Source organism: Aythya ferina (assembly GCF_964211825.1).
Source record: "Aythya ferina genome assembly, chromosome: 2".
Taxonomy (NCBI): domain Eukaryota; kingdom Metazoa; phylum Chordata; class Aves; order Anseriformes; family Anatidae; genus Aythya; species Aythya ferina.
Genome location: NC_140297.1, coordinates 75,579,545 through 75,606,891, shown reverse-complemented (window position 1 = coordinate 75,606,891; position 27,347 = coordinate 75,579,545). Strand labels below are relative to the sequence as shown.

General features: G+C 34.2%; 1 protein-coding gene across 5 annotated transcripts in view; it reads left to right on the top strand.

Annotated features, from left to right (window-relative positions):
• Positions 1-27,347, top strand: part of CDH12 (cadherin 12) — a 588,550-nt gene that overhangs the window by 250,053 nt on the left and 311,150 nt on the right. The window contains exon 1 of one of the 5 annotated variants that reach the window (XM_084508733.1): positions 14,803-14,964. The exons of the other annotated variants lie outside the window; for them this stretch is intronic. The gene's annotated coding sequence lies outside the window, so the exon portion shown is untranslated. Of the gene's footprint in view, positions 1-14,802; positions 14,965-27,347 lie in introns of those variants that run through there. 5 annotated transcript variants of the gene reach the window in all.

Sequence of the window (27,347 nt, the reverse complement as noted above, 5' to 3'; positions counted from 1 at the left end):
AATCGAGAGCAGATTTTAAATGAGAACATAAAAGTTCTTTTTTTAATACAGTAATGTTACCCTGTGGCAATTTGTCTGTGTTCTTGAGCAGCCTCTTCAAACGTGCAGTGCATGATAGTCAGTTGAACAAAAATGTAATTAGTTTTCCTAAGAAAATGACCAGAAGAACATCTTTTCAGCGGATGTATTTTTTTTCCTCTGGATTGCACTTCACTTGCACATACCTTTTGTGCTCTGAGTAGGGACAGAACTCTGGGCTGAAGGCAGTACAATTTCCAGACATGGGATGGGTGGAGAACAAACACCCTGAGACCCCTGAGTCAACACAAGAGAGAGTCTTTGGCCTGTAAACTGTCTTGCTAAATCTGACATATTTAAACTTCTCTTACTGTGAGAATAAACTCATCCTCCTTCAAAGACAGTTTTGTGAATGATCTGTTGTTAAGTAAAAAGACCTTTCTGATCCTTGGCACCCCTTCTGCATCTTCTGTATGAGACAAAGGATGTGATTCTGTATGTGACCATAGGCATTGGTTACAATCTCAGTAGCTGAGAGACTGTTGCCAAGGGGGAAATTATGAGTAGTTAATGAGTCAGTGTATCCATGGCTCACATACTGCCTGTATTCTCTTAGGAGAAAGTAGCTATGAGAAGACTGAACAAGGAATGAGACTTAACATGTGAATAAAACTCTGTGTGTTCTGGTTATTCGTAGACAGTGAAAGATGTCATGAATAAGATCAAAATCATTATAGAAATATCCACATAATTCATTTATTTATTTATTTAGTGCATAGAAGTCATTAGGCCAGAGAATGGAAGAGGAGCACAATAGATGGAAAGCTAAATACAACTTTTTTAACATATATATCTCCTGTTTTTTTCTTCCTTCTTTTGAATTTTCAGCGTTAAAAGATACATTGCGTCCACTTCCACTCTCTCTCTCTCTCCTACATTAGCATTGATTTTATTGTGCCTAGGGTCTTCTTTGTATTTTGTTTTTACAAAAAATGGTTTTCATAGCTCACAAAAAGAATACACCAAGACCATGGACTACATTATTAAAGAATTTCATCTGAGGTGAAAAAAAATGTATGAGTTATAATGAGTTATAATATATGAATAAAATATAAAAATATAAAATTATAAACTCATATAATTAAATATAAAATATATAAAAATATATAAAATTATAACACATATAAAACATATGAGTTATAACCTGAGTTATAATGACTGTCCAACTACAGAGACGTTTATTAAGAAAATTGGTAGAATGTACAATAGCCTGAGCAACCAATCTGATTTGTCTTTTGAAATTAGCTATGGTTTAGTGGGAGGTTGGACTTATTGTTTCCCTTCCAACTTATATTTTTCTATGGAAAAGCCTAAATAAATTTAGAGGGGTCATATTTTTATAATTATGGTGGTTTATACCATCAGAAAAAAAAATCTTCCTACATCTGCCTTTTCCTTTATATGTTCTGTCCTTAATCACTACTAATAAATTCCCTACAGTAAATTCCATAATGGGTAGAGAGAGATCTAGCTCTCAGAGCCCTCAAGCGATTATTCTCTTCTGAGACCTAAATCTACAAGACTTCTGAAGGTATAGGTGAGTGACCATGTAAGTCATGCTTGGATTCCTGACTTTTTTTAAAGTAAGAGACTATTAGAGACCACATTTAAAATCCATTAATGTTTGTGGGAGTCAGATACTTTGGTCTTTTCAGTCTGTAAATATTTTGCTGGAGTTTTAATATGTTGTCTACTTCTGTATAAATTAATTCAAGATCTTATGGTCATACTGCTTTTGCTCTTTTCAACTGGTTAGAAAGGAAGAGGAAGCCTGGAGTCTTGTGGACGGTCCTCATTTTCCTGAAACAGTACCTGTTCAGTTGACTAATTGTCTCTGTTCCACAAATGAATCATCTCTAAATGACTATATGGCAATGAGAGACGTATTGCAACAAGGTTAGAAATGTGCTGAGAAATGACAGTCAAAATTGCTTGTATTTCGGAGAAGGGAAATGAACTATATTTTGAAAAAAAAAAAAAAAAAGAGAAGAAGCATTTAAAATGTAACTGTAGGATACAGAGAATAAAAGTACTGAATGAATGTGAATAGCTGGTAAGCCATCTATAAATGTTAACACTAAACTTGTTCATGCCTTAGTTAGATTCTTCTTCTTTAGTACTGTACTTGGAATTGTCCTCACTGCTCAACATTCGTTTGCCTGTAGTATATTGTTTTCTATTAAGAATACCACAGAATTAATGGCACAGAGACCTTTTAGTGAAACTATTTACCTCTTAGAATCTCAAAATGAGAGTAACATCTCACAGCCCATCACTTATAATTTCTGTCTTGCCACGTGAATGAGTTTCAGACAACATTAATGCACTTGGAGGACACAGGTCCCAAAAGCCCAAGTGCAACATAAAGGAAATGGACATTCGTTTGAGTCTTAGAGCCTCATGGGGCCTTTACAGATATAAACTCGGCTATAAATTAACAAGCAACCTTGTTTGCCCTCAGGCTGTCTGAAATCTATGAGAAGAGAAGTTTGTCGTGCTTTGGAAAAAAAAAAAAAAAAAAAAAAAAAAAAAAAAAAGTGCCCTAATAGATTACCATTTGTTTTAAAATCTTGCTGTTCTTCCATGTTCTGTGTACATACTGTTTTTGTACTGTTTTTGGTTATGGAATGCAGGATGAACTTAGGCTCCCCAGACATCACAGCACCTCACCTGTACTTCTGTATTGCTCGGTATTGACGAATTTACATGAAAGAGTTACTGGTGCATTGTATTTAAAAGGAGCCTAGTAACTAACTATGCAAAGCTGTTGCCAAAAGTAACAAAACTTGAAATGCTGGTCTCTTTCTCTAACATGAATTTCTGCCAGTCTGTCCTTCACAATCTGAGACAGGCTTCTGAAGTAACTTGGATGTGAACAATAAGCTTGAAATATTTTAACTGCATGTCTATATTGCTGAATGCAAGGAATCTCAAACAGCAGTCCAACATCGTAGTCACGGAAAACAGGAAACATGTACTGTAGAAAGAACAATGAGGGGTTTGCCTTGCGTACACAGATTAATATAGCTCTCAAGTAGCCTGCAAATGTTGATAAGGTTTCTCCTTAAGATTCAACCATTGCTTACTAGTCAGGTAGAATGGAATTAATGAGGACCATCCAAAGAGAAAGCAGCCTTTTTGAAGCTGGTTCTTTCACATGCTTGCTTCCTTTCTTTTCTGACAACTTCTGTGTATGTGTCCTCTGCCAGAAACAAATCAGAAGTGAATTCAACTGACAGTAAGGCTGATGGCATATGAGTGAAAAAGGGAGCAAAAGCATTAGAGGTTTCAGGTAGAAGTAAATTGTTCCCATTCAGATAATTATCACTTGTGCATCAGAACAAATCTTCTCCTGTTTTTACAGAGAGGTACGTTTGTTCATAGGGCATTGGAGTTGGACACTCTTCCGTTGGCTCTCCTGAGCTTTGGACAAGTCAGTTATTGTAAATTACAGATACAATAATACTTTTTGTTTGTTTGTTTGTTCATTTTTTGCAATCAGTAAATAGAAAGTATGATGTAATTGTTTAGTGTTATTTGTAGATTTTAATCTTAAACTTCCTTGAAAATAATGTCATGTTGGATGCACTGCATTGCAAATTTTGTTTTTTTTTTTTTTTAAACTGTCATATCATTTTATCAAGTGTTTTAATAAGGTGGGTAGATAGAATAATTGAAAATGTAAGCAAATTTTTGTTTTGATTTTTTCTGTCTTTCTTTTCCCTGACAAACTATAGTTGAATTTGGAAATCAAGTAAGAAAGCAATGATGATCAGTCTTTATACAGCATTATGGCTGGAACACTGGCAATAAGAATTTTGAAATTTCTTTTTCATATTATATTTAAGGCTGGTTTGTAATTTTGTTGGCATGGTTTTGGCTCTACCAGAGACTTTCTGTATGAGTTTTGATAAATTGGTTAATCTTTACCTGCATTACATCTTATATGTCTGTAAAATCATTATAAAGATGATTATCTTTTTCTATTTGGGTTACAAGCCTTTTAGTGCAGCATGAAGTGCTTGGAAAGAATGGACATGCCTGTGAAGGGCACTCTTCTGAACTACAATAATGCAAATAAAATAATTATGAGGTTTCAGGAATCTGGTTACCACCAGATTACAAGGTTAGGGTGATTTTAAAGGAATTGTCTCTGAAAACAGCACTCATACTAGCAATAAGTTATATAAAATATAGTTCATGTGTTTCATAAAGCTTTTCCTGTTTAGAAAGATTTTTGTGGAAAATTTAATGTACTTTATTTCATCTATACAATTTATCTATCATTAATTGAAATGTCTTAGAAATGTAGAAAATGATGTGGCCCTATTCCTAATTGCAGGTTTCAGTGCATTCTGCTCAAGGAAATTTTCTCCATAATCATGAATTCATGAACAAATTATATGGAAGAACAAGAATTGTTTATAGAACAAGTATAAACATTTCCCATTTTGAATGTCCTTGAGGCTATAATTAAAAAAGTTTCAAAAACAATTGTCCCTGAATTTTGCTGCTGGCCATAATGTAGTCTTAAAAGATCAGTATAAAAGAACACTATGAGTATTTTCTAGGCCATGATACAGAAAATCAATATGAAATTCATCCCATCAGTTGTCCTTTCCCTCAAAGCACTCTAATGGCTAGAAAAAGCAGAATCATTCACCCTATGTGCTGCAGTCCTTGGAAAGATGTACAGAAAATTAACAACAAAGAAAAGATATAAAGGCAGGATAATCTCCATATGTCCCCATTAACTCAAAAATGTGATTGACTTAAGTAATGACTAGTGAGATTTCACTAGCAATAGCTAACACAAAGTTTATACAAATGAGCATACTCAATGTTTGGAATGCACCCTATATTTAGTACAAGAGATTTATATATTGTTCTGTTTGTGTCCTTCATCATATTCACAGTTTCTTTGGCCCTAATACTTTTCCTTTCAATGACTGTAATGTGTTATCTTATATGCACTAAAGTTTTGACTTCATATTGCATTAGTCAGTTTTATGTAGCTGTAACACTGGTGAAACCAATGGTGTTATTGCCTCTGAGAGAGTGGAAGAACTCAGCAGTAACTCAGATTCCTAGTTTTAGCAGTTTTACTCCAAACTTTTCTCTAGCTTGAACTGTGTGTGGTAGGAGTGTAAATGAAGAACAGTCCACCGATGTACAGCAAGGATAGATGTAGTAGGAGCCACCTCCCACATTTTGCATTCTAATAATGAGATTGATGGCTTTTTTCCAATTTAAATGAGCACAGTCACAATTAGTCTTTATTATCCAGAGAAAAAACAAATGGTGAATCATAGCTTCATATCCTAGAGTGTTTGTTATATAATACCTATTGAATTTCATTTGCATGCTTTATGCATATATTTATTATGCTGAAAGCTGATTACCCAATTTCTTCTAAAGTCTTTCAAGGCACTGTGCCAGCCCTTCCTAAAGTTCTCAAGCATATTGTTTTTGACAGTCAGGAGAGTTTGAGATTTTTGTATTAATTACTCTGTTTACATAAAAATGAGGTTTATGTCATTTGTGTATTCCTATTATACGTATTTTAGAAATTACAGAGTAATTACAGCAATTGCTTAAGCTGCATGTGGTGTCTAATTTAATTTAATAAGATGCAGCTATATCATTTTTCACATATCATAAAACTGGATGTGTGAGACAGTGAAGTCATAATGAACTGTTACAACAGTATACATAGAGTTCTAAAAATAATGTTCATTTGCTTATTTATTTCTATAGTTAAGAAATATAGTTATGTTTGCCTCCATACATGATGTGTGAAGTATGTAAATGGTTGCTACTTCTTTCTTGCTTACTTTATACAGAGAAATTCATGTCACTTTTTCCTTCCATGTAGGTCATAGCTCTTACCAGTTTTAGTCTGATAATATTAGCTGTAGTCTGTGGTCACACATTTTAGTAAGCTAAAACGGATGGTCATTTATCAGTCTTGACAAGTGGTGGCTGAATAATAACTTTCCTGTAAGGCAGACGGTTTCCTGAATGTTTAAGTGCTGATGGTTTGAACATTACAGCTCACCAAATTTTAATTGATTTGAGGTTCACTGATTCACTGACCTCAAAGTAAATGCCAGTACACAGTGTGTTTTTATCTTCTTTTAGTTATCTATCCAAACAGATATATGTCCTGTCAACTATTTGATTCTCTAATGTCCTACAGGTACCCCAGAAACGTACATCCTGCTTAAGCATGTAAAATCATTCTCTGACATGAGAGACACATGATCCAAGAGTACAGTTTTTAGCTGCATGTGACATACATGAAGTGTAAATATTAATAGGTAGTAAAGGACTTGAATAAAAAGAAGTAACTCTTCTCAAGGCTTGATTACATGGGTTGGGAGCATAGGTTTTACACCTAAACAGCTGCAGAATAAGGATGAGATTATAGACTCAGGAGCCTGGTCGATCTAAGGCAGCCTGGCTGTCTAATTATTGCCAGGATTTTGACCGACTGTCTGAGCAGTGCTGCCATTTTCCACTCATACTTTATAGCCCTAGTTCAGGGGTCACTGCAAACCTGCACCAAGAGGTTTTGTTTCTGATTCTTCTCTTCAAAGTTTTCTGGTTATGTTCTTTTTTAACAAACAAAAGTCCCCCAGATATTTTATTTTATCAGCTCCCTGGGTTTTATCTTGTATTATCTTCAGGACACATAAACATTCCTTCCTTTTCCTTCATTTCAAGAAAAAAAAAAAAAAAAAAAAAAAGAGAGAGTAAAAGCTGCTCTGTGCTTTGTTACCAATGGGAAGCATTGTAGTGACAACAACTTCCAGGTAACAAACAGTGTGAGCAAAAAAGTCAGCTTGTTTCATGTTTGGGTGCAATCAGTCAAAAATGTTGTAGTTTCTTTAACACCATCAATGAAGGATGAAAAAATGTACAAAATTAATTACTGACTTTTAGGTAAAATTTCAACAGTTTCCTTGTATGCCATCACTTATGATTGGAAAAGGCATTTACTGAAGAATTGTCTATTTTGATAGGAGTCATTTGTAATGGGTTTTCTGGAGATTTCTAGAACTTTTTCCCTGCGAGACACCTCAGAGATTAACCAGACAGGACAAAATCAGTATGGTCATTTGGCCAATAAATTATGGGACTATATGTAGACTGTCATTTCTTTTATCTGAGCTGTCAGGAGACTGAGTTGCAAAGAATAAACTAGATAATGGAAGCATGAAGAAATAGTTTCACTTTTGCTTTGTATCCATATAGAGTAGAAGCTAGAAATTGGTAGAAGAGACAGATTCAAAATAAATAAATAAATAAATAAAAGTATGCATTATGTTAAAGTTTTTCATAGCCACTTTCTAAAAAACAGTGCAATCTTTTTATGATATTCCAGATATTCATAAGATATTCAAAGGATAGGATATGTGTAAAGATCAATAAGTTATGCTGAGCATTCTAAAATTGTTAAGTAAAAAAGGGTTAGAATGGTGATATGCAAATTTTTTTCCAGCTACATAAAAACATTGCTTTACTTAGCAAAATAGGTTTAAGTATTTCTGTATTTCTGTATTAAGTATTTCTCATGTTAATCACTCTGCTTAGTATGTTGATGTTGGCATTCAAGACATTTATCATTAATGGAATGGAAAAAGAAAGCACAACTATAGAAAACAGAATAAGCAAGCTGCAATAAGAAGTTTGATACATCTCTGCAAGTTGAAATATATGCATTTAAATACCAGATCAAGTCCCTCATATTCTTCCTTTCGTGTATTTTGTCTTAAATTTTTGTGTTCAACAGCAGAATACTGAGTGTGAGCATGCTGATTTAAACATAGTGTGCTAAAATACACATACATGTAGCACAGGAGTGATCCTCATGATATGCCAGAGAAGGGCTTAGAACAAGACCAATTTCAGCAGCCCTTGTCTTCCAGCAAGTTGCTCAGGGTTGAGTTGAATCTTCGTAAAGTGGAGATGGCTCATAACTGGAAACTGAGGTACTATAGTTTTTACTACAGTTTTTACCACAGTTTCTGGTAAATTCTTCTTTACCTTTAAACTTACTTGTTGCTTCAGACTCTAAAATAACATGGAGGCTGGATGTGCTACACAATTGTTTCATATATCTGTTCTGTACTATTATATACTGTATTTAAAGCTTATGTAAGGCATTTTCCACAATAACACAGATTTGGGTTGGTCATGGGGTTATGCATGCATATTACTAACTTAGCCAGGATCTTCTATTAATATATTAATGTATTAACTTGGTATTAACTAGGTATTTGATTCTTCTTAGAACTTATATATGTCTGTCTGTGCGCATATATATATATATATACATACACAGCATGTTTTTCATATATATACAAATATACAATATACATAGATAATACCTATTTTTCATTAGCATGGAGATGCGTTGTTATTCTTAAGTGGGACAAATCAAAATTTCCTCACTCAGGCAAAGTTTTACTGAGTGAGATCTGACTTACTGAGCCTTTATTCTGAAGATTGTCATATGTATTTAGATGATTGTTACAGTACTTTCTTTCATTTCTTTAAAAAATTAAAGAGCCAGTGACCCAGTGATGGAATGAGACAAATGCTAAGTTGCTGTCCAAGTTTTATTCCTTTTTATATATTTGAAATTACTGTCTTTAGTCCTAGAGAAAACAGATTGTCTAAGTTAGTTTCATATGCTAGAAGTTCATAAGAGGAATCATTAACACTTTATTTTGAGAAAGATGATGACACCAAATTCAGATTTTTTTCAACAGTTATTCTGCAATATTATTCAAGTTGATTTAATGAGCTGCAACACTATGTTTCTTGCCAAGACTTGAGTTCAGATTCTGTTTTATCTTTGAGAGTTGGCAATTTGCATAAGAAATAAAGCACTGTAAATAAATTTCATACCCCTGCCTTTCTTTTTGTTGATAACGATATCAAATATGGCACTGAGAGGAATGCAAGGTCAAGTCTTAGCAGCATGGGTGAAATACAAACCAAAACCAACTAGCTTCCCTTTTCATGACCTTTCAAAAGCTGCTGGATTTCTTTCAGTTTTCATATGCTTATATTCCATAAATCAAATGTTGAGTTGTATGGAAAAAGGAAAAGAGAGAGAGAGAGAGAAATTAGTCTTCTCTTCTAAAACAAAGTTGGAAGATTAAGCTTTCTTTTCTTCTAAACTAAAACTAGTCCAAAAATATGTCCTTCAGGAATTCAGAAAAAAAAATAAAAAATATATATATATGTAAATATTTATGTATGTAAATATTTACATATATATATATACATATTTATATGTATGTATACATATAAATATGTATGTATATATGTAAATATTTATTTATTTATATTCATATATATAATATATATAATATATTATATGTACATCATGTTATATCATATAATATATAAGGCATATAATATATATATATTGAATATAATATAATATAATATAATACAATATAATATATATCTTATATTATATATAATACATATGTATAACATATATATATATAATTATTATAATTTAATGCAGATAAAACTTACCATAGAACCATAGGATCATTTAGGTTGGAAAAGACCACTAAGATCATCTAGTCCAACCTTTATGTGTTGTGATGCCTTCTAGCATTTCTTCCTCCATAACTAAATCTTATTCCTTGGATGAACCATATGTCATATGGGATTTATAAGGAAGCATTGAGGACTCCTATCTTCAGGCTGTGAAACGCCTCAGGAAATCTATGCATGTTCTCACATGCACTTCTGTTCTACCCCTGACCTTCTAGACCTGGTAGGATAAGGAGATCCTTACTGCACAACCGTTTAATTCACTATTTAATTCTGAACCCTTCTGAGGTTGTCTTTGTTCATTTGCAAACCTCATATACATATCCTGAGCCCTTCTGCTCTATTCCTCTCACAGTATGTCTTTTAGCAGAAAGGGGCTACATCATTCTGTTCCTTGACAATGCTAAATTTTTTCACAAGAAAACTGGCTGCATTAACTCTTAAGTGTTTTCAAAGATTAGGAGATCAGTGCAATAAGAGCATGATTTATTGTGTCTGATGGTTTTAGCTTTATCCTAAGATCACACTAAACTGGTTAGACTCTGTTCAGTTAGCTGAAATGCCTTTTTTGACTCACTGTTTGGAGACCAGATATGGCTATAGAACCATGCATGGTGTGGAAACAGTTGTGCTGCTTATCAATTAAACTGCATGGTAATATAGGCAGAAAAAAACATGCTGTATGTTTGACATATTTGAACACAGGGTCAAAGTGATGTTCTAAAACTATGATTTTTGACACAAAGCCTCTCTGCTTAGATAATTATGTTCCCTCTTGGAACCTAATTTACCCTGTGCTGTTTGATAGTGAAAACAGGAAGACCTCAGGGAGCCTTGAGAAGTTCCCCTTGGAGCTCTTTTATTTGCATCCAGCCTAATTCCCTGCTACAAATCAGAAATTGCCTGCAGATCCAGCAAAAGAAAGCTGGAGAAAGGGATCGATATCCAGTCACACCACCAACTAGCAAGAGATCCTTCCTGGGCTACCCATGAGGGAGATCATGCGGTCTTCACAAGAGAAGAATTCTAGTGATGCTATGAAAGTACAAGAGGTAGGGCAGGAGCTGAATTTGCTAGATGTATAACATATCGCAGAACAATTAGGTTCCCAAATTCGATTGCTACTCCCTCCATGTCAAATGAGTAGTGTAAATAAGCCAATACAGGGACAAACCAACCCTTTGATTTATGTGAAGTACTGGAATTATGTCACAGATATAATTTCCATTGATTCCACTCTGAACTAGAAGTTAGGATCAAACTTGCTGTCTTTGATGTAGAAGGTGGCCCTACATCATACTGCCAAGAAAAGGTACAATTTTTACTTTTTAATTAGCTACTGAGTTTTGTTACATGTTCCAGCTTGTTAGACTTTGCACTGCAGGAGGAACTTAGCTTGTGGTAGGCCTAACCTCATGTTAAGAAAATATTAGCTAAACTTCACTCAGGTAGAATTCTTTGCTATCCTCCTTTTTAAAGTTGAACCACCAGTTGCTCTAAACCTTGAACAGAGCCATCCTAATCCCTAATTATCTAAATAGTCTTGCAAGTTTAGGATTTAAAATTCCACTTAGTAAGGTGGCAATTAATGCAGACAAAATGAAGAAGCAGCTGCAAATAACCAAGATATAATACGTAAATGTAATAAAGATCAAGAAGTGACTAAGAAAGTCACTTCTTGTTTAGGCAAAAGTCTGGAAAGAGTGAAAATCCTATTTTGAGAAGAAGAATAAAGGTAGCATCCAGGTCTGGAAGAAATAGTTACACTGACAATACTCCTATTAGGCAGCAACTCGCTCATTCTATATTTAGCTGAATACTACATTGAGTGTCAGCATCCCCAGCTGAGATGACAGCTTGACTTTCAGTGGGTAGACATTTTATATTTCTACCACAAAATTTTTCTCACTATTAAGCTACACCCCCAGAGAGAAATATTTGAGAAGCAAGAAACAATACAAAAGGATTTTTTGACTGTAGGGGTTAGGTTGGTGTTGTATTTTTTTGTTTGTTTGTTTGTTTTGTTTTGTGTTCATTCTCAAGAAAGATGCCTATGCTTGCAAAAATAATTATTGATTGGTAGAAAACATATTTTTCTCATGTAAGGAACCTGCTTTGGCAGGGGGGTTGGACCTGATGATCTTTCGAGGTCCCTTCCAACCCCTTCAATTCTGTGATTCTGTGATCAGTTTGTGTACTGCCTTTTTTTTTTTTTTTTTTTTTTGAGGTGCTCTGTATCTCAAAGAAACATGACACTTATGAAGAGTAGGGCAAGGTCAAGCATGGACATTAAAGGCCACATTTGTCACAAGTTAGCAGATCAGAAGAGCTAAAATTAATACCATACCACATTGACTGTAAAAAAATAACTCCCTATTCCAAAATTAAGAATCAGTCTTGCTTATTCCACTGTGTTTCTATGGATTGGCACAGGCAGTAAAAGCTTGGAGCTTAGCTTGTCAATTTGTCAATTTTCTATTGTGAATATACAGGAAGAATTGAACTGTAACTACCATGAAAAATCTGTATTAATTGTCAGTAGTTTCCAGAGAACATATACAAGGTTGGTTCTCTGGTGTGTACTAGATATTTACTTTGATTAATCCTGTGGTGTTTTTCTTTTTACTTCATATATTTGCATTATTTTTTCTGTTTATAAATCTATTATTTTTTCAATGTTTTCTTTTCTATATCATCTTTATTTTTATGGGAGAAGAGCTGGTAGCATTTTAATGTATCAAAATAAATAATTACAAGAAATGTAATTATAAATAATTTTCTTTTTGTTTTATTATTACTGTTTATCTGGAGAGACTAGATGAAATAACATTATTCCACATAAATATAAAGAAGCTAATAAATATACACCATTTAATGTAGCACTTCGTGGTTCAGGACAAGCAGCTAAAAAGCAACAGGCACGTGTATTGCAACATCATGTCAAAATTAGGTCAGGAGATTGGAAAGCAGTTTCCAGGTTCTGATTCTTGTCTTTCTAAGAGATACTAGACAAATCTCTTTAACCTGCAGATTTAAGAAAGTTTACAAACTCTGTTAATGTATGTTATCAAGGTAATACATGGTAGATTGCTGACTACTGCGAGCTCAAAATCATTATTTGAGATCTTAACATGAAAAGTCTTTCCCTGTCTCCCCTCTCCCTGCCCCCACCCCCCCTTCTTCCTCCAAGTTCAGGAAGAGCATCATTCGTGCTCACAGAAATGGTTAATGATTATTGCGCTGTTTCTTCTGTGCCTTAAAGAAGTCCAGTTATCATTAAAATTTACCCTTTCTACAAGTCTAACTTTGTATGAGTTCAGCATTCAGCCCTGGCTCAATGAGGGTACATTGGTCTAATGGGCAGCTACAACACTTTTTGTCCTCTATGCTTCTTCCTTTCCCACAGTGTAAAACTAACGGTACTCTGTTTGCATGCTAATGGATGGGTCAGCTGCCCTGGTTTGGATTAGGCCTGTAGGTTGGCAGTCACAATTTTGGAGACCAAACTATCTTTGTCATAACAAATCAGCTATTAAAAGCATGAAAGCTGTCCTGAAAGTAAATGTCTTTGTTGGAAGACAGCAGTGAAAACACATGTATATTGCAGTGTGTTTCTTTTGCTAAATTGTAATTCATGAAGTACTCTTTGACCTCTTCTGTTAGTTCAGTTGGGTGTAATGGCCACTTTATTTTCTTTATTACATTTAACAATAAGGTAATCTGTAAAGTGTGGGAAGGAGAGTATTGTAATTCCCATTCCTAGCACTGGACTCGAATGAAAAGAGACATAGATTTTACAGGTTCTGACAAGGAAGGAACTTTTGCTCTGTTTTTGCTGGTAATTAGGTACAAGGCTGCTCTTACCATCACTGTCTTTCATTGTTATGTGATGATAATAACTGCTAAAAAATAATGAAAATATTTACAGTGATAGTTTACACGCTCCTCCCCTCCCCTCCCCTCCCCTCCCTTCCCTTCCCCTCCCCTCTCCTCTCCTCTCCTCTCCTCTTGTGGGAATTGTGAAAAGCTGTAGATCTTGCAGGAATAAATGGAACTGCAAAAATCTGTCTACAGGATGTAGCCTTTTGGAGTTAAGGTGGATGGTCAGGTTACATCAGATGAGCTATCTTCATGTTGCATGTATTCACAACAATGAATGCAAGTTTTATTGTATCTGGTAGTTAAGCTTTGGAAGAAAGAAGGAAGGCAGGAAGGCAGGAAGGCAGGAAGGAAGGCAGGAAGGCAGGGAGGGAGGGAGGGAGGAAGGAAGAGGAAGGAAGGAAGGAAGGAAGGAAGGAAGGAAGGAAGGAAGGAAGGAAGGAAGGAAGGAAGGAAGGAAGGAAGGAAGGAAGGAAGGAAGGAAGGAAGGAAGGAAGGAAGGAAGGAAGGAAGGAAGGAAGGAAGGAAGGAAGGAAGGAAGGAAGGAAGGACAACAGAACATTTAAAAAAAATGGTATTAGCTTTAATGCTGAAGCCTTTGTTTAGCAACTTGGAATTTACTGAAAGTTTACTTGGAATTTTTCCAAATTAAAGCTAGAGGCCAGAAATTCACCTGGTATAAACTGGCATAGCGCTACTAATGTCAAACATACAGTGTTTGAAGCAGCTGAGGAGATGATTCTTGCTTTCATAATGAAGGCTGGTTGTTATTCTTACCCTTTCTCTTTATTTTTATTTTTTAGTTTTCAAAGCATTTTGAAACGTTAATTAAAGATTCTCCTCTATGCTAGGAGAAGTATGCAGATACATCAAACCGTGTATCAGAACTGGAATGGCTAACTCATTACCTAAAGTATTTGGCCGTCAAAGGGGAGAGAGGGCTGCAATTTTCTGTGCAGATGGCAGAAGTATGTGCAAAGCAGTGTAGTGTATTTATTAATCTAATCTAAAGAAACAGTGAAGAGGTTTTGTTCAGTGACAGCCAAACCATTAACAGCATCCCAAACTTGATTTTATTTCTTCATGTTTTTGGATTGAAAACACAGTAGCAAAGATTTATTATGTCATTGTCGTCTCTGCCTTTCCTCTGTCTCATCTGTATTCTTTACAGAGCCTATAAACATGGGCTGTCAGCAAGCTAAACCTGTCAGATTTCCACTTCCCCCCTCCTCCGTCTGCTACTATGCTGCCCGAGAAAGAACCCTGCACGCTGCACCCTTACTATAATTCTCATCATCACATCTCATTCATCAATCTGACTCCAAACTCTGCTCAACACATTAGAAAAAAGGTCAGGGATATGAAAGGAAAAGAGAAATAAACAACTACACAGTGGAAGCGGTTGAGCTACAGGAGACGTGGGAGGTAAGATCGGAGCCAATTTCTCTGCCAGCAGCTGTACTGGGCATAAAGTACTTGCTATACAAGTTCTAAGTGTTTTAAGCTGGAGGGTTGTGTAGAGGTTTCCTGCGTCTCCTGGTTTATTTCCCAACACAGAAGCAGAGTGAAAGGATAGAAATCCTTAGTTAAAGACAGAAAGGTTATAAAACTTTTTATAACTAGAGTAAAGATGACAGATTGGTTGCTGAGTGACTAGCAACCTGATAGCATGCAAGATTAGGACTCGAGAGTTCAATAAACATCCTTGCAGTGATGAAGGAACAAGTCCTATGTTGACTTTATGAGCCAAACTTTAAGAGGCTTTTGATTGGAGATGGGGGGGATTTGGTATGGGGAAAAAAAAAAAAAAAAGTGGTTTTATATGAAGCAGTAATATTCCTTTAAGTGTGATCTGTTTTTTTCTATGTGCTGCTGCACTGTCGGTGTAGTTAGGTAGAATTTATCTAAAAAATTATTCTGGCTTAGTTATTTCCCTTCTCTTCTTCATTTTCCTTACTAATGTTTTGGCTATTTGTCTATACTTTGGCTATCACTGAGCAGGTTTGTTTTCTTGATCAAGAATTATGGTTTTTCCTTTTATGTCATTTTCTTCAAGTTCTTGGCATTTTTACCATAAATAGAAAATAGCTGTTAACTATTTGCTTATTTGGATTCTGAAAATCTACATTTGAAATACTGATGCATTAGCATGCCAGTAATTTTCTTCTCTTAGCAAATAAGGGAAACAAGGGGGAAACTGCTGAGCTTAAAGTAGATAACTTGCAAAACTCCACTCAGAAGACTATGATACAAAATTAGCTTGTGAAACCATAATGTGTGTAATGTGTGTTGTTTTTTTGTTTGTTTTCCACAAATGGTACTCAGTTTATAAGGATTTTAGTTTACATTTTTATTTGTGTGCAGTAACTGGTTAAGAATTGGATATGACATCTGATTATAACATTTAGCTCAGAAAGCATAATAACTTTGGTCAAATAGTTGAGAATATAAATATCTTTATTGAGTAGTATTTTTATTTATTTTTTTTAATTTCTGGTTGCACTTTATGTGAGCACAGATAATTCATGTCCTAACATTTTCAAATACATGTTGTGTCCAGCTCATGCTAAAAGCTAGTTTTTTTCTGCTTTATGAGCTATTTAAGCTGAATAGAGAAGGCAACTAAACTGATTGTTTGATACTTTTAATTACACAAAAATGTAAGAGGCCCCCTTATGAGATTACCAGGCAAAGGATAAAATCAAAAGCATTGAGGGATTTAGGAAGAAAAAGTAAATTCATGGAGAATTGTTCCCATGATGTCCATTAAATGCAAGATTTTGGATAGAGCCTCCAAGTCTGACAATGCCTGTACTATTGAAAGGTGAAAAGGAATACTATTGAAAATGGTATGATCTATTGAAATAGATCTACATTGTTGATCTACATTGTTGATCTATTTCCTATTCTTTACTAAGTATTTGTTATCTTGCCTAAGTTGAAGAGGAGATTCTAGACTTCTTGGTCCAAAACTCTGTAGAACATCTTACAGAAGCCACTTGTGGGAAGAATATAGCACAGTTTGGGGAGAAGCTTGTTACAACTTGGGAAAGGAACTTTGCATATAAAAATAAAATAGAGGACTGTTATATCCATCTATTTCTATGCAAGTGTTTGTTTTCCTCAGTAAATGGCACTGCTCTCAGTGCCATTAAGCAGCTCTTTCCTTCCCTGTTCATCATAGTCATGGAATGATAATATGGAAAAGCATCACTTTTGAACATACTGAATATCCTAGCCTTAGGAGGTAGGGGAAGTTAGCACCGCTGCACCAGGCAGCCATAATAATGCATTATGTGCATTTATCTATATGATAAACCAGTGGGGAGTAAAGAGACAAGCTGAAAAAGTGAAAAGCTGAGCCCATGGAGTTAGGATATTCAGACAACAGACAGTTCAAAGTCAAGCTGAGACTAGATAAATTCTAGATTAATGTGAACTGTGGGGAGTAAAATAAATTGTGAAGAGTAAGAACCAGGAATGAAAGCACATTAGAAAAGAGAAACACATTTTAGTTCCTACAACCTACTGTATGCTGTCAAGTATAAATGCAGCATTGCGATACAGCAGAGCTCAGTACTGACATGACTCTTCTTGCCCTAATTTAAAATGACTCATACTTCAAAATAAGGAAACAAAGCATGCTAGAAATTTCAAACTTGTGAAGAAAGAGGTTTGAAAGACATATTGCATTGTACCTATAAAGAGAAATGCAGCTGCAAAACAATTAGGAAATAAATGTGTGTGACTCTTCGTGAAGTTCATCTCATTGTAGCAATGACAGTAGGAAAATGAAACTACAACTAGTCAAGGAAAAAAAAGAAATATAGGGGAAGATCTGAATCATAAAGTAAAGCATGAAAAGAAAATGGGATTATTTTAGAACATAAGAAAGAAATAGAAATCTTTAAAGTGTTTAATTTTTAAAACAATATAAATAGTGTTATTACCTGCCATATCACTGCAAATATTATGTAGTTTTGGTGGAGAAAAGGAGAAAGAAGGAAAGTCCAGAAACCAGTACTTTCCTCTTTACTGATATACTAGGAAGAAGAAAACTTGTAGCTGGTTTATCTGTTGGCATCAACTGAGATTCCTTCAATTATCTTGATCAGTATCAGATGAGAATGTGGTACTTTGCACTGAGACACGAAGTGTTCTTTTATATTTCTGTAACAGAGTAAACTAGTGTATTGAAGCTGACAGACTGAATCTGATAAATACTTCAAATTTAAAGTATTCCAAATTCATATCTTCGAAAAGTAAATGTGTATGGAGCTTCTTCCTCTTGAATATGTAGTAAGGTCTACATTACAAAATACACTTCTGTCCATATAGCTACTGGCTGTTCATGAGTAAATGTTGTTTAGAGGGCTGCATTAACCTGTGAAAAAATCATCTTTAACTGAAATATGAAAGGCAGCCATTTTAAAGTTACACAGATGAACAAAGACATTTGAAAGGTATTCTCTTTCAAATGACTGACTCCTCTCATCAAGCAAAAATTTGTTAGCATTTGACATCTAATAAATATCAATGTTATATGACCTAATCTGCTTACTTCTATTTTTTCACAACACCAAAACTAGAGTTGAGTTTCTACATTATAAATCAGATACCTATAGTGCAGATATATAGTATTCTTTTAATTCCTTAAAAAGGATTATTTTCAGTGCACAGACTTCACTATCCATGTTTGGCAGCTCAGCTGACTGAAATCAATAGTGTGTAGAGTAAGATAAATTTGCAAAATGAACAAAATCATCCCTTTGTTACAGATCATTAAAATAAAAATCCACTGTTAAGATAGCTGAATACAGATTTTTATGATAGACAGCTCTTGCATCTGTGCAAAAAGAGTCACAATGACTTCATTCCACTAGTAGAATTTACGTTTGTATATTGGGTATGACTGTTTTAGTCTCTGGAGCACTCAAGTCAGTGTTGGCAACATAAAACCATTTTAACATGGTACCACTTTAACAATGACCCCTTTTCATCTTCTGGCAACAATTACCTCCCATTTGACATAGTTTTCAAAACATTTACTTGCTGTACATAATTAGGAAAAATATTGAAATAGATTCACATTTCTCTTCAGGAACAGTTAGTACTCTTATTTTTCATACAGGACCCTTCTGGGAGTTTTGGCTTCTAAACTCTGCTCTTCTAAACTCTGTGGGTTTTATTACCATCTCTTCAAAATTTGAATGAGAGGGGATCCAAGCATTTGCTTGACAAAGCATTTATGCTCTAAACTTTTGGGCAGACCTGTGTGGTGCCAGGAGTTGGACTTGATGGTCCTTGATGGGTCCCTTCCAACTCAGGATATTCTATGATTCTATGATTCTATTTGAATCTTGATTAACAGTGCAGAGCCAGTCAAGTAGAGTCTTATATTTACCACTATTAGTTTATTCAATGCTATTTATAACATCATTTATTTGATAGCTGTGGTGCTATTCCAACCACTGAGTATATCTGGATATTGAATTTTATTTTTGTTTTCACTTTTCCATACAAGATTGTCACTATTCAAAAAAGAGTTCTGAGTTCTCTTGCATGTCTCTACACACATTATCAATGTGTACATCCTTTGATTTTGCTGCTTCCCTAATTTTGTTTCTCCAGCTGAAAGCAAACCCAAACATTCCAACAAGATTAGCCCATTTCAAACTTGTTGCATAAATATGAAAAAAGGTATAATTTTGGAAAGAATGTATTCTTTCTTACAGTTGTATTATTTTGATTTTAAAATGGAAATATTTGAAATTGTTTAGAGTCATTAATGGGTGTACTTTGTACAGGGCAATATTTTGTTTCTACTTTCTTTCAAATGCTGTCATTTGAAGTTGTACAACAGTGCTGGTCATTTTATATTCTTGAAGTCATAACCTGTAATATTTTTAAAGAAGTCCCATGCTAGTTGTAGGTAAAGTCTTTAATGTCACTCCAAAAATTACTACTTTTTAAAAACCTATAACATTATGTCATTAAAAAAAAAAAAAAATCAGGAATTAATTGGAATTGCAAAATTTTACAGGGGAAAAAAAAAAAAAAAAAAAAAAAAAAAAAAAAAAAAAAGTTGAATATTTTTTCAAAAGTCCAGCCAGATTCTTTCTGGTTAGTCTTACAAGAATTTTGCGAAGCAGTTGAAATGCAAACTACTCACTACATTATGCATTATATTCATTATTGGTACAGTAATTAGTATGTTCTTGGCATTCGTTTGCCCATTACAATAATGGGTTATAATGAGATCTTTTTTTAATGCACCAGGTGTAAAAAGTGTATTATTCAGGATTTCTTGGGCAACCACTGGAATCCAGTCAACACATTTGCTAACAACTGGAAATACTTGGCACCCTGCTGTGTAATTTACAATAGTCTTATGCCAGATGGAAGACCTTCTATCAAGTGCGGTGGAGAAAATATACAATTAAGATGAACTGTTTAGTCCCCCAAGGAGAATGTCCCACCTATTGTAAGTCTTGGCTTGAAAATTTTAGCAGCTGATATCCTTAAGAATGGGCATGATCTCCAGAGGCAATTAGTGTCCCTCTCTTTTCCTTCATAATGGCTTAAAATTTGCAGATGGTCACATGTGTATGCCTAAGAATGGACAAAATATTATTGTTAAGCTCACTCTGTTCAAATACAGCTAAATGTATCTCCTGTATTCCATAGGCAAGATGAGCAGGAGAAATAGATCTAATTTAGTCTGGTAGTCTACTGTAAATTAAGAGTTTGGGAAGGAAGATTGTCTTTTAAAAGAAAATAATATGTCAGGCTCAAAGCAATACAACTTCTGTTTTAATTGGGCAGAGGAGACATCTATTCCTGTTGTATTATGTTGATATGGCACTCATTAGCATGTCAGATTTTATGAAATATTACACCAGCCTTACCACTTCCATCTCCAATGTATATGTAGTGACAAAACAATGTGACTGGGTGTAACACATTCTTCATGTTCCACAAATTTTCCAGGTAGTAAATTCTTTGTCAAGCAACTTTTTTTTTAAGATACCCTCATTCCCTCAAGATTTAGCAGACATATAGTTACTGTGTATGACATAGAGACTTTAAAATGCAACAATTTTGAACATCGGCTTATTTAAAATATCTTTATTTCAACCTTTTAGTTTAAGAACCGTACCTCTTTTCTAAGTCTTGCTTCAGTATTACTGACTGGTGTGTTCTGGTGTGTTTTTCCTTTTTGTTTTGTGGTACTGTTTCAGTCCTAGGTTAGCACACTAAATATACTGGGAATAATAATAAAAATAGTTTTAAAAGTATCTTGGAGTATTGCTTGTCCAAATAGATTCTGAAAAAAAGAAAAATAAATAAATAAATAAATGCAAGCCACGTATGTCCAAAGTATGTTTCTTTGGTTTTATTCAGAGTGTTTCAATAATGATAATTTACTTCTGAAATTGTTTTTTACCATCTTTTTACCTGGATATCTGAGGTAACTGGAATTAAAATGAGCTGTGGTCAAATATTGCAATATTGGAGTAATTTCTGGTTCATTTTACTTAGCTTGTGAATTGACATTGATATAAAAACATCCCTCAAATGTGTTGGGCTTAAAATATATAGTATTTAAAACTTAAACTTCTGTAACATATTAGAACTGCTTAAAGGATAGTGGTAGAAGAGGCTAAAAGAAAATGAAAACATTGGACAAATAGATTCATTTTAGCTTGTTCTAGAGATGTTGGGGGGGGATAGAAATTGGTGGCATTCCTTTGAAATACATAGGTAGAATTAAATATGATGCATTTTTAAAGGAAAGAACTGTCACCATTGTTTTATTTTAAACTGTTTCTTTGAATGCACTAGCTGTTGGTAGTGGTTTGGACATATCTATTTGAGGTGCTGACATGACTTGCAGAATCTTCTACCTGTGAATATATGAATGGTAAAAAGCCAGTTTGATTCCAAAGTCTAGATTAAGCTCCCACACGTAGAAAAAAATAATAAATAAAACCACTATTTCTTAATGTGAACAAACTCTTACAAATATTAAAACAATAGTAGGTGGATTGTTTTTAATTTCACTGTTAGAGAACTAACTATAACAAAAACTCTAGAAGTAAAATTTTTAAAGGAGTTAACTATTTGCTAAACTCTGATTGAAAGACAAAAAGGATCCTACCTATTATCATAAAACTTGCCATTTTGGTATGCATTTGGTATATATTTTTATTGGTTTCTATCACTACAGAATAATATTAATGTAAATACCCACTTTTCCTTGTGTTTTTCCTAATCTCCAAGGTCAAAAATGTTTAATTTCTTACAACACCATACTAATTAATGTTTATTCATTGAAGAACATTATCCTTTACTCAAGAATTTCCCTTATTCCTTTCCCTTTTTGTTTTCTGTTTAGAATTCTTTAATACCCTTTTTCAGCTGGAGCCTGAATTTTGCCATCTCTGAACCATGATAAAGCCATATGAAAGTGTTAGCTCTAGTCATATTTAATTGCTGTCCATGTCCAAACTCCAGTTCTGACTATGAGGCTCAGCCATAAATTTCTGCTCCCAAGCAGATGAATTTTATGTTTCTCTTTATTTTAAAGCTCATGCTTTATCATTTTATTCTTTTGTCTTTTGCCAACCAATATGAATTAATACCAACACAAATACCAGGGTATGTTTATTTGCATATTATTCACATCGCAATCAGAAGCATGTTTTTTCTGTTTAAATTTTCACTTTTTTTTTTTTTTTTTTTTAAAGTCCTGAAGTCCTGCAGGATAGGTTTTCATGAAATTATTATTTGGTTACTGTCCTGAGTTCAGGTGAAAGCACCTATCCACTTTGCAACTATTTCAGTATTTATTTAACCAGAGACAAGGTTTAGTCTGAGATTAAAAGTGTGTTGGTTCAACTTTCCAATCTGCCAGAAACATAGTTATTCTGTATCCAGTTTGTAAAAGGGGAATCTTATTTGTTGCTTCACAAAGACACCGAGATCATGAGTTCCTTACAGATTACACAAGGTTTTTGAATGCTTTGAGAAAAGGAGGAATGCACAGATGAATAAATACCTGTTACTAGCATTAGATGATAAGCCTATGATTCTGAAATGCACCAAGACAATGAAATAACACATTTCTGTTTAAGAGGATATCTAAAGCTTTAGTCTCATGCTCTACTGTAATGTAGTGGAGGAACAGCAATGTTAAGAAACAATGGAATATGTAAAGTGCCATAAATGGTTGATGTGAAGAGAAATGCATTGAAAAGGCATTGTGTAAGGAGACAAACAAATACACCTACCAAACAGTGCTGCTATTTTTCTACTGTCCTTCTGCACTTAAACCACACATACAGCAACTTCAGCATCTACATTGATTTGCTGAAGTAGTAATGCAGACCTTGAAAATCAGTGGTTGGTTTATTTCTGCCCCTGTCTGCAATATCAGAAAATAACTTGCTTAGCTGACTTCAGTGCCTTTATATAAAAGAGCATATGGGACTTGCACCTTTGTCATACTCTTGAAGGCCTCAGGTCCTCTACTGCCGCTACAGCCCACAGCTTTCTAATTATGCCATAGAGAACATGGGCTGATTATGGATGAGCAACAGAGTAGTTGCTAAGAGACATTGTGTGCAAGGAACTGGGAAGAAACTGCTGAGTAACACTGCTCAACAGGCATCACTCAAGTTTTCAGAGGACTAATAGGTAGAACTCTGAATTCTGGGTTAAGACGTTGCTGATGTTAAATGTTTTTGAAAAGAGAGTATATTTGATTTCTTTCTTTCAGTGAGGTCAAAACAAGAAATAAACAAGAAAAAAAAAAAAATCTTGGGACTTCTGTCTTCATGACTTTTTTTATTTGGTTTATTAGCAGTCTGTTTAACTCACAAATTTATGCATATTTTTGAAAAATACTTAAGTTATTAATGCTAATCAAAATTGTTCATTTTTTATTTTTATTTTTTGAAAAGGCCAGAGTTTCAATTAGGTTGGGTATTAATATTACTAATCTTTCTACCAGAAGCGCCATGTAATGTAGTGTGTCTTACAGAAGTGTTTTCTATTTAGCGATCTAGTTGGCAAAATGCTTGACCTAACAGCATACTCTAATACTTCTTGATAAAGCTGAGTATATTTATTTACATAAAACTGTATGGACAAGATATTGAGAACTTTGACTTTGATCCAGGAAGTCAGTTTTACAAATGACTAGCTTTTCAACTTCGGAGAAAATTTTGTGAATCCTCAAATTTACTAGAACTTTTGCTTAATCAAACAGACAATACTCTTTCTATAAAGGACTGACTCCTAAAACAGTATTGACAGAAAACAAAAGCCATTCTCCTCTGTAGATAATGTGTTCACAAAGGCCTCAGTGTGACCTGAACTTTAACAATACAACCACGCCAAACGAGGAATCTATAAATATATCAGCCTAATGCATTGGTATTGTCAAAATTATAATTATAAAAGAAATAATGACTCATATTTCAAAATCTCCCCAGCTTTCCACTTCTTAACTCTGTGGAAAGACTCCTAATGACTTCGTGGCACTTTCAGTCCTATTCTGACCTAATGGATAAGTAATCATACAGACAATGTTATAAAATGGTTCTTATCTCTTTCTCTGAAGGTCTCTTTCTTCCCATTTTTTGCCCAGACTCTCTCTGAGATAATCATGCATGGCTTGCCAAAATATAGAGCTATTTACAATTTGAGATCTCTATAATTTTGAAATTTAATCCTTTTCCATATATTCATAGCTTTCTAGTGTGGTAAGCATATCAGGAATGTAATGAATCATTATGCTGTTGCCGATCTATTCTAAATGCACACTGCATTGCCACAAACATTGTCTGCTGCACAGACCTCATGGTTTACAGAGGCTGACAAGTTGTGTTACAATTTTTGGAGAGTGTAGAGTAACGAATATGTAACGTGGGTTGTGCTCATACCCTTGAAATGATTGATAAGTTTTTAATTATAAATCAAATTTTAATTCAGTTACTCTGCTCACCCAACTATATCTTATGAAATTTAATTTATGAAATATTAATCCATGGTATAATTGAATGTTATATTATATTATATTATAAGTTCATATATTATATTATAAGTATATATTATAAGTTCATGAGTCTGCTGAATCTTCATGTCTTTGGTAGTTTAGCCTATGGTATAAATACATTTTTAATTGAGTACATACCCTGTTGGCCAAAGTAACTGTAGGCAAGTTATTTTACTAAACATAAAATGTTGAATAGTATATGCTTCATAAAAGAAAATGAACAGCCTTCTTGGAATGATTCCAATGTATCACAAAATATTGCAAAATATACATGATTTTTGTCAGTGGAATATACTGTCTGGAGTTATCAATGTTTAAATAAAAGGTATATTTTAAAGAAAAGTGAGTATACAAATAGCACTGTGTCATTTGTTATTTCGTAATCAATTCATTAGCTCATCTCCTGTAAACTTGGGAAATTTAGAGCCAAACTTTGTTGATCACAAGTGTTGATCATACAGTATTCCATATTTTCCATATTCCATATTTTACTACAAGAGATAAATTCACTTTTCAGGAGAGAATGGCAGTTCATAGTCAAGCTTAATTAAACATTGTTACCTTTGGAGTAAAACAGGCACGGAAAGGAAACTTGTATTCATTCACATCTTTCTTTTGTATTGAAGGGTAAGGTAACGTTCAGCAGACTGGGATATGTTGTGCTGGCCTTTTAATGTAGTTTGGCTAAAGATTTACTTCTGGTCTTCTATCAGCTAGAAAAAGTTTATTTTCTTATGGATTTTTCTTATCGCAGGCTAACAGTATAGGAATGATTTTGCAGATTTAATATTTTTCCTCATTATATTAAATAACTTCATGAATTATTACATGGGTTCTCTATATTTGTTTTTTGTTTGTTTGTTTGTTGTTTTTTTATATATAATTTATGCATTTTAGATGAGTATTAATGAATCTCACTACAACGCAATGAACTTGTTTTTTCTAGTTTGCGAACTAAAGATGTGGGTTTTCTACTTAAATTTGTTTGTAGTCATTCAAGGTACTTATTATTGTGGAGTCAGCCTTCCACTCATCAGTTCCAGTAATAATAGAAAAATTCCACATACATATTTGGCATAGGAAACTGTATAGTCAAACATGGCATATACATGTGTTTGGGCAGATGAAAATCTGGTTCTCAGTGTTGCTTGGACAACAGGTTCTCCATTTGTGAATAAGAGAACATTTGTAAGAGGAATATTTATAACTTTTATACATAAATATATATGTTATGATAGCTATATGAGTAAATAATACCTTTTCTAGCATTCACAATAAATGAATTTTACATCAAATTAAATTAACACCATAGAATCTTAATTATCTTAGATAGTTCTTAGGACACTATTATTGGAGAAAAAGTACAACACATACTTAATATAGTTAATGTAGCAGTGATGATAAAGATGTAGCAGTAGCTATAAATGAAAAAAAAAATCATTCAGATATCTTTCCTCACACTATCATCTACCCCTTTATTCCCTGATGTTTACAGTGGTATTTATATATATATATATATATATATAAATGTTATTAGCATGCCTCTGTAAAGTTCCAATTTTTCAAGTAAATGTTCAGAGAGTCAAATCCCAAATGTCTAAAATATTACATTACCTTTAGTTCTCTTATTATGGGAGTCCTAGCAGACATAAACTTATAGCAGAAAATTTAGAAAATATAGATTCATATCCTGATGATTTTGGGGTAGCATTTGAGGCAAAAATATACACCTCTGCTTTTTAAGGAAAACAAAAATACGAAACCTTTCCAAGTTTCATCTGTTCCTATTTCTACTTACTTTTAAAGTCCTATTTCTATTTAATTTATCATCCATGCTCAATACTGAACTCTATGACAGGCAGGCTGGGAAAGTGTACCACTGAAACATAACAGGATATTGGTTGGTTCCAGGCAGATAAGGAGTTTCTCATCTTTCCAGAGGATTCATTTTGGCCCAGATTTTTGTTATCCTTTTGTGCCTCTGATGGAGCTAACTGATAAAATGTACAGAGAGCAGGAAAACTGTTTCCTAGCAGGTGGAAAACAAGCTGCAGGGTGGATTGTCTGTGGATGCATTCGTGCGTGTGTATATGTGCGTGTGTTTAATGGGTGGTCCCTCCTTTTAAAGACTCACATCTTTCCTTTTTTCTTTTTTCTTTTCTTTTTTTTTTTTTTTTTTTTGGGGGGGGGGGGGGGGAGGGTGAGGTGAAGGCAGATTCGATATTACCTGAAGGACTCAAAAGTGAAAAAATACAACTTAAACTAATATTTTTTCTTTCAACAAAGCAAATCCAAACAGGTCTCAGCAATATCTTCTGCAAAAATGTCCTATTTATGAGGTTCCCATTGCAGTGCCTGTCTCAGCCCTAACTGACTCTCACAGGATCCCATTGCTCACGGGATTCCCAGACTGTAGTCAGTCTGGAAATTACCATCCCCTAAGCACTGAATGCATTTTGAATGTCTAATGCTGGTTTTATTACAACTGAGAATATAGTCATTAACTTTTTAAAACAGAGGCATCAGAACAAGACAGAAGACTAAGAGTCTTCTCAAAGAAAGATTTCTCTTTTCTTCTTTTAGTCTGGAGAGTTCTCCTGTATTCAAGGCTTGCTATTAGTCCCAGCTTGAGACTGGAATGCTGCAAGCATATCTTGTTGATCCCTGGGAAGAAATTAACTCCCATTTTGGAGGCCCAAATGTTTGGCAGTCCCCTTTTCCCCAGTCTCTACTTTTGAGCCTGCAC